At 38.9% G+C, this 9,258-nt stretch overlaps 1 long non-coding RNA gene across 1 annotated transcript; it reads right to left on the bottom strand.

Annotated features, from left to right (window-relative positions):
• Positions 1–1,707: 1,707 nt before the first annotated feature.
• On the bottom strand, positions 1,708–8,923 carry LOC128867350 (uncharacterized). The gene is made up of 3 exons (XR_008454984.1): positions 8,039–8,923; positions 7,185–7,251; positions 1,708–1,961 (listed from the first exon to the last, which is right to left on the bottom strand). It is a non-coding gene; the product is annotated as an uncharacterized LOC128867350 (long non-coding RNA).
• Positions 8,924–9,258: the final 335 nt, after the last annotated feature.

Genomic DNA, 9,258 nt, shown 5'->3' with positions numbered 1-9,258 from the left:
GCAGGGCCTGAAATAATTTGAGTTGAGTCCAGTTCTATGGATGAGATCCAGATGTAGATAGGTAGGTATTTCTACCCCTAGTGCAGGGACAATTGACTCAGCCGTGACATTATTAAAGGCGCCCTCTATGTCTATAAAGGCCAAAGTGAGTTGTTTTCCCTCCAGCCATAAGGCTGTTTCGGTAGATTTCCCTCTCAGGTAAGCGTGTTGAGCTGGAAATAATCTGGTCCCAAAGTAAATTTGTAAGTCTATCACTCACTCGAGCACCTTCAGAGTAAAGGGGGTGAGACTTATGGGTCTGAAGTCCTTGGCCAAGACGTGGCTCCTGCTTCCTGCCTTAGGAATGAACATCACCTTGGTTTTCTTCCAGCTAGCAGGAACGAGATACACGCCAAAATGATCATATGAAGGACGGGAATCACCAAGATTTTAGTCTTCTGAAGCATCACTGGCATGATACCATCGATACCTGGAGATTTGAAAGGGGAAAAGCTATCGATTGCTCAGTTTATTCTGTTTACGGACAGGACAGATGTCAGGGAAATTGTAGGTAACCACTCCTGCCTATTCGCGCTTTCCTTACAGACTGGAACAATAGAATTTTCCAGGAAATGGGCATCAACAAGGATTTTTAAAGATTCTCCGGCAGATTCCACTCCCCATTCTCTCCTTTGACAAGACCGCTAAATGAATGATCCTTGGAGAGAATCTTGCTGAGTCTGGCCAAGTCTTTTACGGATTCAATGAATTCGCCGTACTCTTTCCAAGAGTTGCGCTTCGCATCTCTAATGGTTTTCTTATACTCTTTCAAAAGTACTCGGTAAGCTTGAAAGTTTCTGATTTGATAGCATTTATTGAACACCCTCCTAACATTCTCCTTCAAATCGGTCAGCGTCTTGCTCCACCAGGAAGGAATGCCTTTCTTGCTAAAGGATACTGGACAGGCTACTTTAAAGGCAGTGTGTTAGGACCTCTCAAAGTGTCCAACTTGCATGTCCAGTTGTTTCCTAGTGGAAGGCGAAAACTTACTCCTGTTCAACTTCTTGCTGAAAACCCTATGAAAAAGAGACCAATCAGCTCTTGTAGGGTTCATACGGGATGGCAAGGTTTCCCGAACGAAATCGATTTCGAAAAGGATCAGCCTGTGATCCGAAAAAGAGTTCTTGTGTGAAACCGTCCAAATGTCAACCCTAACGGCAGATGAGTTTGTCGAGTGAGAAATGTAAAGAGCTTCCTCCCAGCATCTTGATGTATCCGATGCCGGGAAACCAAAAGTTGGAGTTTTGCCCTTGTTCCAGATGAGTAAATTACGGCTAAATATAAAAACAAAAAGAGACTCACCTCGTTCGTTGATCTCGCTGCTGCCTCAAATGGTGTGTCTGACATTCGCGTCGCAGCCGATCAGGATGTTCTCTTTCTTGGGCAGGAGATTATCAACCAAATACTGCATCTCATCTGGAGGCGTCGATCTGTTATGGGCCATGTAGACAGACACCAAGCAGAAGCAACTGCCACTGGATGGTTCCACCCTGACCACCGTCACATCCGGTGAACTGAAATTAGATAGCAAGAAGGCATTAATTGTGTTCCTAACTGGGATACAAGCCCTAGGCTTACCATTACTTTGGACATAAAAAAGGTCATAGGGTCTATCCCCCAGTCCCATGTTGTTTTGCTGCCAGATCCAGGGCTCTTGTATCAGGCAGACATCGATCTCCTCCTCACGGAGGATGACTCGTAGGTTATCGGTGGTTAGTTTAGAGTGATGAAGGTTAATTTGAATTACTTTTAACAAACTGCTCAAAAGAGTTGCGTACCTTTACGACTGCTCCCTTTTCTCGGAATCTGCGTTCGTCTCAGACAACCGCAGATGGTTGCGCAGCTTCTTTTTATCGTCCACTAATTCCTCCAGGTCGTCATCCGGGGTATTAGAGGCGGGGAAGAATTTCACTTTGGCCAACCTGAGACCGAAGCGAAGTTTAAACTGCTGTTTTCCGAGTATAATTTTAGTATAACAATGTGAAAGTGACTACGAAATACCGTTGATTTTTGGCAATTTTTTTTTTCGACAAGGTGAAACGCCGTTTTTTCCATACTTGGCAGAACTTTTTTATGTGGAAAAAAGCCTAGTACCGGCAGTTCGAAATTCAGAGTCTTTTTTACTTGACTAGGTAAAAATAGTATATTAAATGAAAAAATTAGGTTACTAAACATCAGAAGAATCTTGAAGTGCTCTCGGATATCTTCAGTGTGAATATATTTTATATGGAAATTTTTCTTATATTTTTTTTATTATTTTAATGCGACTTCTTCTTATAGGTATACACCCCATTCCTAATTCATAAGCACACCTGTTTTTTTTCAGAAAAAAATCAAGTTTATACTATATTACAACAAAAACCATAAAACGCAAAGCTTTTTAGCTTTGCATACAATTTTTAAAAATTTTTGAAAATTCCATCCACTTTTTGATCAAAATCTTTGAAATTTTTCTGGGTACGCAGTTTTATAGTACAATGAAGAGCCATTTTTAAGTCACTAAAAAATAATAGAAACAGTTTTTTCCTAATAGTTTTTTCTCTCGGCAGGCAATGGCAAACCTCCGAGTGTAATATATTTCTGCCATGAAAAAGCTCCTCATAGGCGGGTTGGTGGGGATTACCATTCGGAATTCACAGAGAGAACGTAGGTTCGAATCTCGGTGAAACCAAAATTAAGAAAACCATTTTTCTAATAGCAGGCAATGGCAAACCCCCGAGTGTATTTCTGCCTTGAAAAAGCTCCTCGTAAACATCTCACCGCCAAACACCTAACAGAAGTGTACGCGCCAAATATTTTTTTAAATACTCGTACCTCTAATTTTTGAGAATTAACGCTGCTAAATGTCCATATAAAAAAATTCGTGCTTGCAGTTTGGAGATACTTTCAGGGAAGGTACTGCAGTAGAGCACTTCGCCTCAAACTCAAATCTAACTAATTAAACAACAATAAAAAATAAAAGTCAAATTGTCTAATTTCGTAAGCATGTAATTATGTACGTGTGTATGTATGCACGTATTTATGTAAATGTTATAAATTTTTATTAGCGCAAAGAAACCGAAAATAGTTTCAAGTTTTTCATTTTAATTCAGTTACCTCATTTTTATTAGATGCCATACATACATACATATCATACATATGTACGTACCAGTACCTTATTAAACATGGCTGCACAGGGCGACCCAAACGCAAAGTTCCTTTCCTTTTACTTTTTCTTTCAGTGAAAGGGCTAATATTTTGTGCTTACAAGTTGTAATGTTTGACAGTAGGCCTCTTCTTTTTGCTAAGCATCAGCAACTGGCGAAGAGATGAAGCAACTGGTAAATTAACATGCCTTGGCAGCGGAAGAGAGCTGCCTCAAATTAAATTTGTTCGTAAAATAACCAAGTAGCTAATAGTAGAGACTTATTGTTGTGGTTATAACAGTCTGAACATTCCTCATAAATGTCTGATTAGATAAAGTTCGCTCACCAAATACGGTATGGAGGCGGGTTGTTTAAAGCTGCTGAAGTCCTTGGCCAGTTATAAAAGCGGCCCGTTCAGGTAACGCACTTAGTACGGACTGTAGAAAGAACGCCGATAAAGTGATAGTCTCTTGGAGTCTCATGCATTGCACGATCTATCTTTACTTCTGAAAAAGTAGCCATCACTCCGAGATGTATGTAGGTAAAATACACTAAATTATGAGTCACTTGAAGATTTATGCATTGGCAATGGTACCACAATAAGCCGACTGACGTGAGTTCGATGAAGAAAGGTGAAGAAGGGAATTGTTTCAGCAGCTGTAGCTTCAGCCTGTATTCATTTAGAAGTGGCGGTCGACTAGAGACGAACTGACAACAATCACAGACGCCTGGATTTATCGACTAAATCATTCAGTGACAAGACGACATCGATGACAACATCCGATGAAGCTCCTCTTCAAGTGTTTGAGAGCAAGATTCCGCAGAAGGTTTTTGGATCTTTGCACGTTGGCAATGGCGAATATCACAGGCGATGAAACGATGAGTTGTGTGAGCTTTACGACGACATAGACATAGCGCAGCGCATAAAGATCTAGGGGCTTCGTTGGCTGGGTCATGTCGTCCGAATGGATACAAATGCTCCGGCTCTGAAAGTATTCGATGCGGTACCAGCTGGTGGTAGCAGAGAAAGAGGAAGGCCTCCTCTGCGTTGGAAGGATTAGGTGGAGGACTTGGCTTCACTTGGTGTGTCCAACTGGCGCCGGTTAGCACGAGAAAGAAACGAATGGCGCGCTTTGTTAAACTCGGCCAAAATCGCGTAAACGGTTATCGCGCCAATTGAAAAGAAGAGAAGACAAGACGGTATTGGTCATGAAATCACCGCAATTTCGATGTTCACCTACAGTGGAATTAATTGGAGACTATCTTCGACGCAAGTTTCTATTGTGGTCAATAGATACAATCAATCACAGCTCCACCTCAGTGTAATACAAATTGCAGTCCCGGCTGGAAGAGGGGAGGTTTGTTTTAGTGCGAAAATGCCCACACATTTTTGGCGTGACGGAACCAGATAAAATGTTTGTGACATTTTTATCCCACCCCCTCTAAAAAAAAACAAAATTAAAAAAAGTAAGCCGCTTAAGCCTTAGTGTACCTCCGTGCTGGATAATGAGGAAGACAGTCGCAGTTACCTACTTACCGACCTACTTAGCCATTGACCTATAAGTGCGTATTCCATATAATTTGGCTTACTAATGTGAAACATTCCCGATCCCTATCTTCATATGATGTGTATAGACTTGAAGAGACCTGCTCTAGTTGCGCGTGTATAATGCAATTCAGGAGCCCCGAACCTTACCAAAGATTCGGCGCCAGTATGATGACATTTTCTTGCAAGCATCCCGGATTATTCACGTATACGGTCCAACCAACTAAGCAATAAAGAGCAAAAGATCATCCGCTTTGCTATCGCTTCTCAGTTTACGCCTCAGAAACCTAGAGTTGCATGCAGAGTTTGGCTAAAAGATCATTTGACATGACGCGGCACTAGTTTAACGCCAGCAACAATCGAAATTCTCAATCTTGGTAATCAGTGACAGTGACGTGATACTCAAGAAACCAATGCTTTCTCTTCGCCTAGACTGAGAGCTTCAAACGGAATTTGCACTGTTCGCACTATTTCTTACACTACATAGTTTCGAGTTGGACCTATTTATGAGCTAAATTGCTGTTATGGGCCTAGAAGATATTCGATTATATCAGGAAGCTGCGACATGCTTAACAGGTTTTTGAGTTCCTGCCGGATGTTTTCGTCGCTGCTCTAAAATACCGGAGTTTTGCAAACAGTGCAAACACGACGCCTGCTTTGAAGCTGAAATCCGCTTGAGTCGTTTTTTAAATAAAGCCAGAAATCGTTCCAAAAAAGCTGGCGAGGGCGGATATAAAAATTAAATATTTCTATATAAAAAAATAAATAAATAATTGGCGCGCTCTCTTCTGTTACGTGGTTGGTCTCCTATTTGTGGCGTGCGTTTCAAGGGGTCCCAGTGGTCTAGAGCTCGAAAAGTTAAGGTATTTTCAGGATTTTTTTTTACAATAAAAAAAATGAAAAAAATTTTTAAACTTTTTAGGCTTCTTTTACATACAAAAAATAAAAAAGAAAATTATATTAAAATTAAAAAACTCTTTAAATTCTTTAATTTTAATTTTAATTTTTTTTTAATTTTTAATTTTTTAGGCTTCTTTTACATACAAAAAATAAAAAAAAATATTAATCAGTGTGACTGTAGCTGTGTCCCGCTACTGCAATAAAAAAGGAAGAAAATTTGACAAAATGGCGCGGTTTTAAATTTAATACTCTAAAAATCGGGTTTTTTCAGTTTTTTAATAAACAAATACGAAATACCTGTAATAATATGATTCTAGTACGGCCGATAGCCATTGATGTTGTGAACAACATATTAAAAGTTCAGACGATTGATGAAAAGTTTGTTTTTTGACAACACCAGGCCGAAAAAAGTAGTTTCGAGTAAGGGGTTGGGGGTAGTCAGAATTTTCAAAAAATTGTATTTATTTTTTTATCATTTTCTTAAAGTAGAATACCTTAAAAATATTGTGTAAAAATTTGAAGTAAATTTGACAAATACTTTTCGAGTTCTTCAACAATTAACAAAGGGCGCTCGGGCGCTACGGAAGCGACAGCAAAACTTTAAATGCGTTTTTGTCAAAACCATGTTTTTTGAACTGGTGATCACTGTAACTTAAAAACCGCTTAGTAAATTTCAATAAAACTAATACTGCTTTTGAAAAACATAAAAAACTCGTGCCTGCTCGAACGATTTTTTTTTTCAAAATTTCGATTTTTTTTAAACAATTAATTGTAGGTTTTTTCTCGAAAATCTAAAAAATATTTTCCGAGGTCGCCATATTTTTAATTTTCAAAAAAGATTATCTATTAATAAAACTAATTTCTCTTGTTGGATTGATTTTAGATGAATCTCCAAGGACTTGTGATGATCACCGCAAGGGACTTCTGGAGAAACGAGCTCCACACAAACAGCGATAACTTTTACAATTATTATTTTTTTTTTTTAATTTTGCTAAAGTCAAGTCGAAACATGATTTTTTAATGCTGTGTTTTTATTTTTGTAAAATAAAGCAATTGACTAGCAAAAAAAAAAATATTATTGAAAATCATCATTTTTTTGGGCCCCCATAAATGAGTTTAAAGTTTGAGGTACAGCAGCGCGCGGTCGCTCTCTACCTAGTTCATGGGCTCTAGAAGCTATAATATAGGGAATTTCCGCATGAAAATTTTACAGTATATTCTTAAGATACAATTCTTCTCTTTCTGTCGAAATATCGAAAAAACAAAAAATCGATTTTTTGAAATTTCTAGACCACCGGGTCCCCTTAATGTTGTTTCACAAATGGAGGGAGCCACAGTTTTACGCCGACTCCGAACGGCAAATAGTTTTTTATGAGGAGCTTTTTCATGGCACTCGGAAGTTTCCATTGCCTGCCGCGGGGGCGGCCGCTATTAGAAAAAAAAACTTTTTCTAACATTTTGCTGTTTCCGTGTAGGTTATTCACGTCCTCCCGAATGGTAGTCACGCCGCATCAACCCATTGCTTTTTATTCAATTGATTTTATTATTCAAAAGAAGCCTTTAACTGGACCAACCTTTATGAATATAGCTCTGAAAGCAGTTGCTGTGTAATTTTTCCTCCTTATGCTCTTCTAGCGCTACCTGCAATTTATAAACGAATAATAACAACAATAAGAAGCTTAACTACAATGCAACAACAAAAGCAACAGTATCATTGACAGCAGCACCAACAACAATACCAACAACAACAACAGCATTAATAGAAGGAGCAAGAGCACGTCTCGAATGAATATCATGCAATTGTAGTGACACCAGCAACAAAATAACAACTATAAACAACAACAAACAGCAACAAAAACCTTAACAAGTAATTGTATGTATGTATGTACACACGAGTGCATTTGTACGCGTTTGTAGTTGACGCTGTGTGGATGTGGGTGAGGTGAGCGCGGCATGTGTGGGGTGGGGTTGAGTAAATCGCATGAAAAATATATTTAAAGTTAGTTGCGCTCATTGGAACTCATTGTCGTGCTGACACTGGCACCGACTGGTACAACAACAACAATGGCAAAAATCGTACACGTTTGTGTGGTTGTTGATATGAATGTTTTCGCAAATATGTACACACATGTATGTACGAATGTATGTTTATTTGGTTGTGTACTGGATGCCTATGGATGGATTCAGCTGATGTATGTAGCTACGAGTATTGTACATTTTTACAACAATAAAAGTTACATAGCACTAAACGGATTGACGCGTTTTAGTGTCTCAGCGTCACTGGGCCATTGAAAAATGTTTGATTGTCGAGCGTTCACATCCATATGTATGCACAAACATACATATTTACAAATGTAATATATAAGCAGTATGTTGATATGTGTTTGTATGTATGTATGTATGGATATGCAAACACGTGAATACATACCCGTTCATATTATATATTTCTTGTTTTGTATGCCATTTAATTTTTTTTTTTGTAATTGTATATTCTTCTTCTTCTTCCGCAATCACACAATGTAGGCATTTTACACCCCCAAAAGTAATTTGCCCCTTAGGCCATCGATCAGCTGTTCGCTCCTGACATTTAATGACGCCAAGCTTTGTTTTTTTTTTTCCAAACCACATCAAACTCAGCGCCTACACAGTAAATATTTTTTTTTTTTTTTTCGACAACAATTGGCTTCGCATGCACGAGCGCCAATTTGTGCTCTCATTCCCATTTCGTAGCACTGACATTACTTAAATAGTAGCGCTTAGCTTAGCGTTAGTTGCAATCTAATTGTATTTGTAGCTAAAATTGCTTAAACCCTATGTTGTTGTTGTTGCCATTGCGTTTCTGTCCATATCGCACTCCATATGTAAGTATATACGTCGACGTGTTCTTTGTGTTATTATTGTACTTAGTATTTTCCTCTTTTATCTGGTTCCCATTTGTGAGGCGTCAACTTTTAAGGCTATTCCAATTTTGTTATCAACGCGCCGTGGCGTTTTCCGCTTCTGTGTCGTCAAAACAGTTTCCCGTTAGCCAATACCAGGAGAGAAATTTAACAGGCGGATTAGACTGGTGCGCTTCGAGTGAGTTTATAACCATTACTAGTTCACGTTCCAGCGCTCCATTTTACGATTTAAACTGTTTTAGTGGCTCTCCAAATGTAAAGTTTTTGTGTTTTTAGTTAATTTGTGAGCTCAAATCCTTTTTATGTAAGCAACCAGTGTTTTTTTATAAAACCAGGTATGGCTTAACAGGTGCAGGTCGAGTATTTGAATCTCTCAAAGCAAAGTTTCTTAGATATAAGAACAAAATGGGATAAACAAAATATATTTCTTCCTGTTATTTATGAACTATGATTTAATTCATGTGTCCGCCTGGGCCATGCATTAGATTTAGATTTATTGGACGTTTGCACTTCGGCCTCACGGTCTTTTGTATCCTTTACTCATCACAGTACCTCAACCCACAAGCGAGCTTGACAGACTGAGAGAGGCTGTAGATGGACAAAAGTGATGTTATCTGTCATGTCCGACCGACCGTCTGTCGCAGATCCTCTTGTCACCAAGCAAAAGGGACTGTAGGCAGCTGGTTGGACTGATGACCTGCCACTTTCTATAGGCGAAGCATATGGGAAAGGTAAGCATCTCAAACAG

The sequence above is a fragment of the Anastrepha ludens genome, chromosome 6 (genome assembly GCF_028408465.1).
Source record: "Anastrepha ludens isolate Willacy chromosome 6, idAnaLude1.1, whole genome shotgun sequence".
Taxonomy (NCBI): Eukaryota; Metazoa; Arthropoda; class Insecta; order Diptera; family Tephritidae; genus Anastrepha; species Anastrepha ludens.
This window is presented reverse-complemented; position numbering and strand designations above follow the sequence as displayed.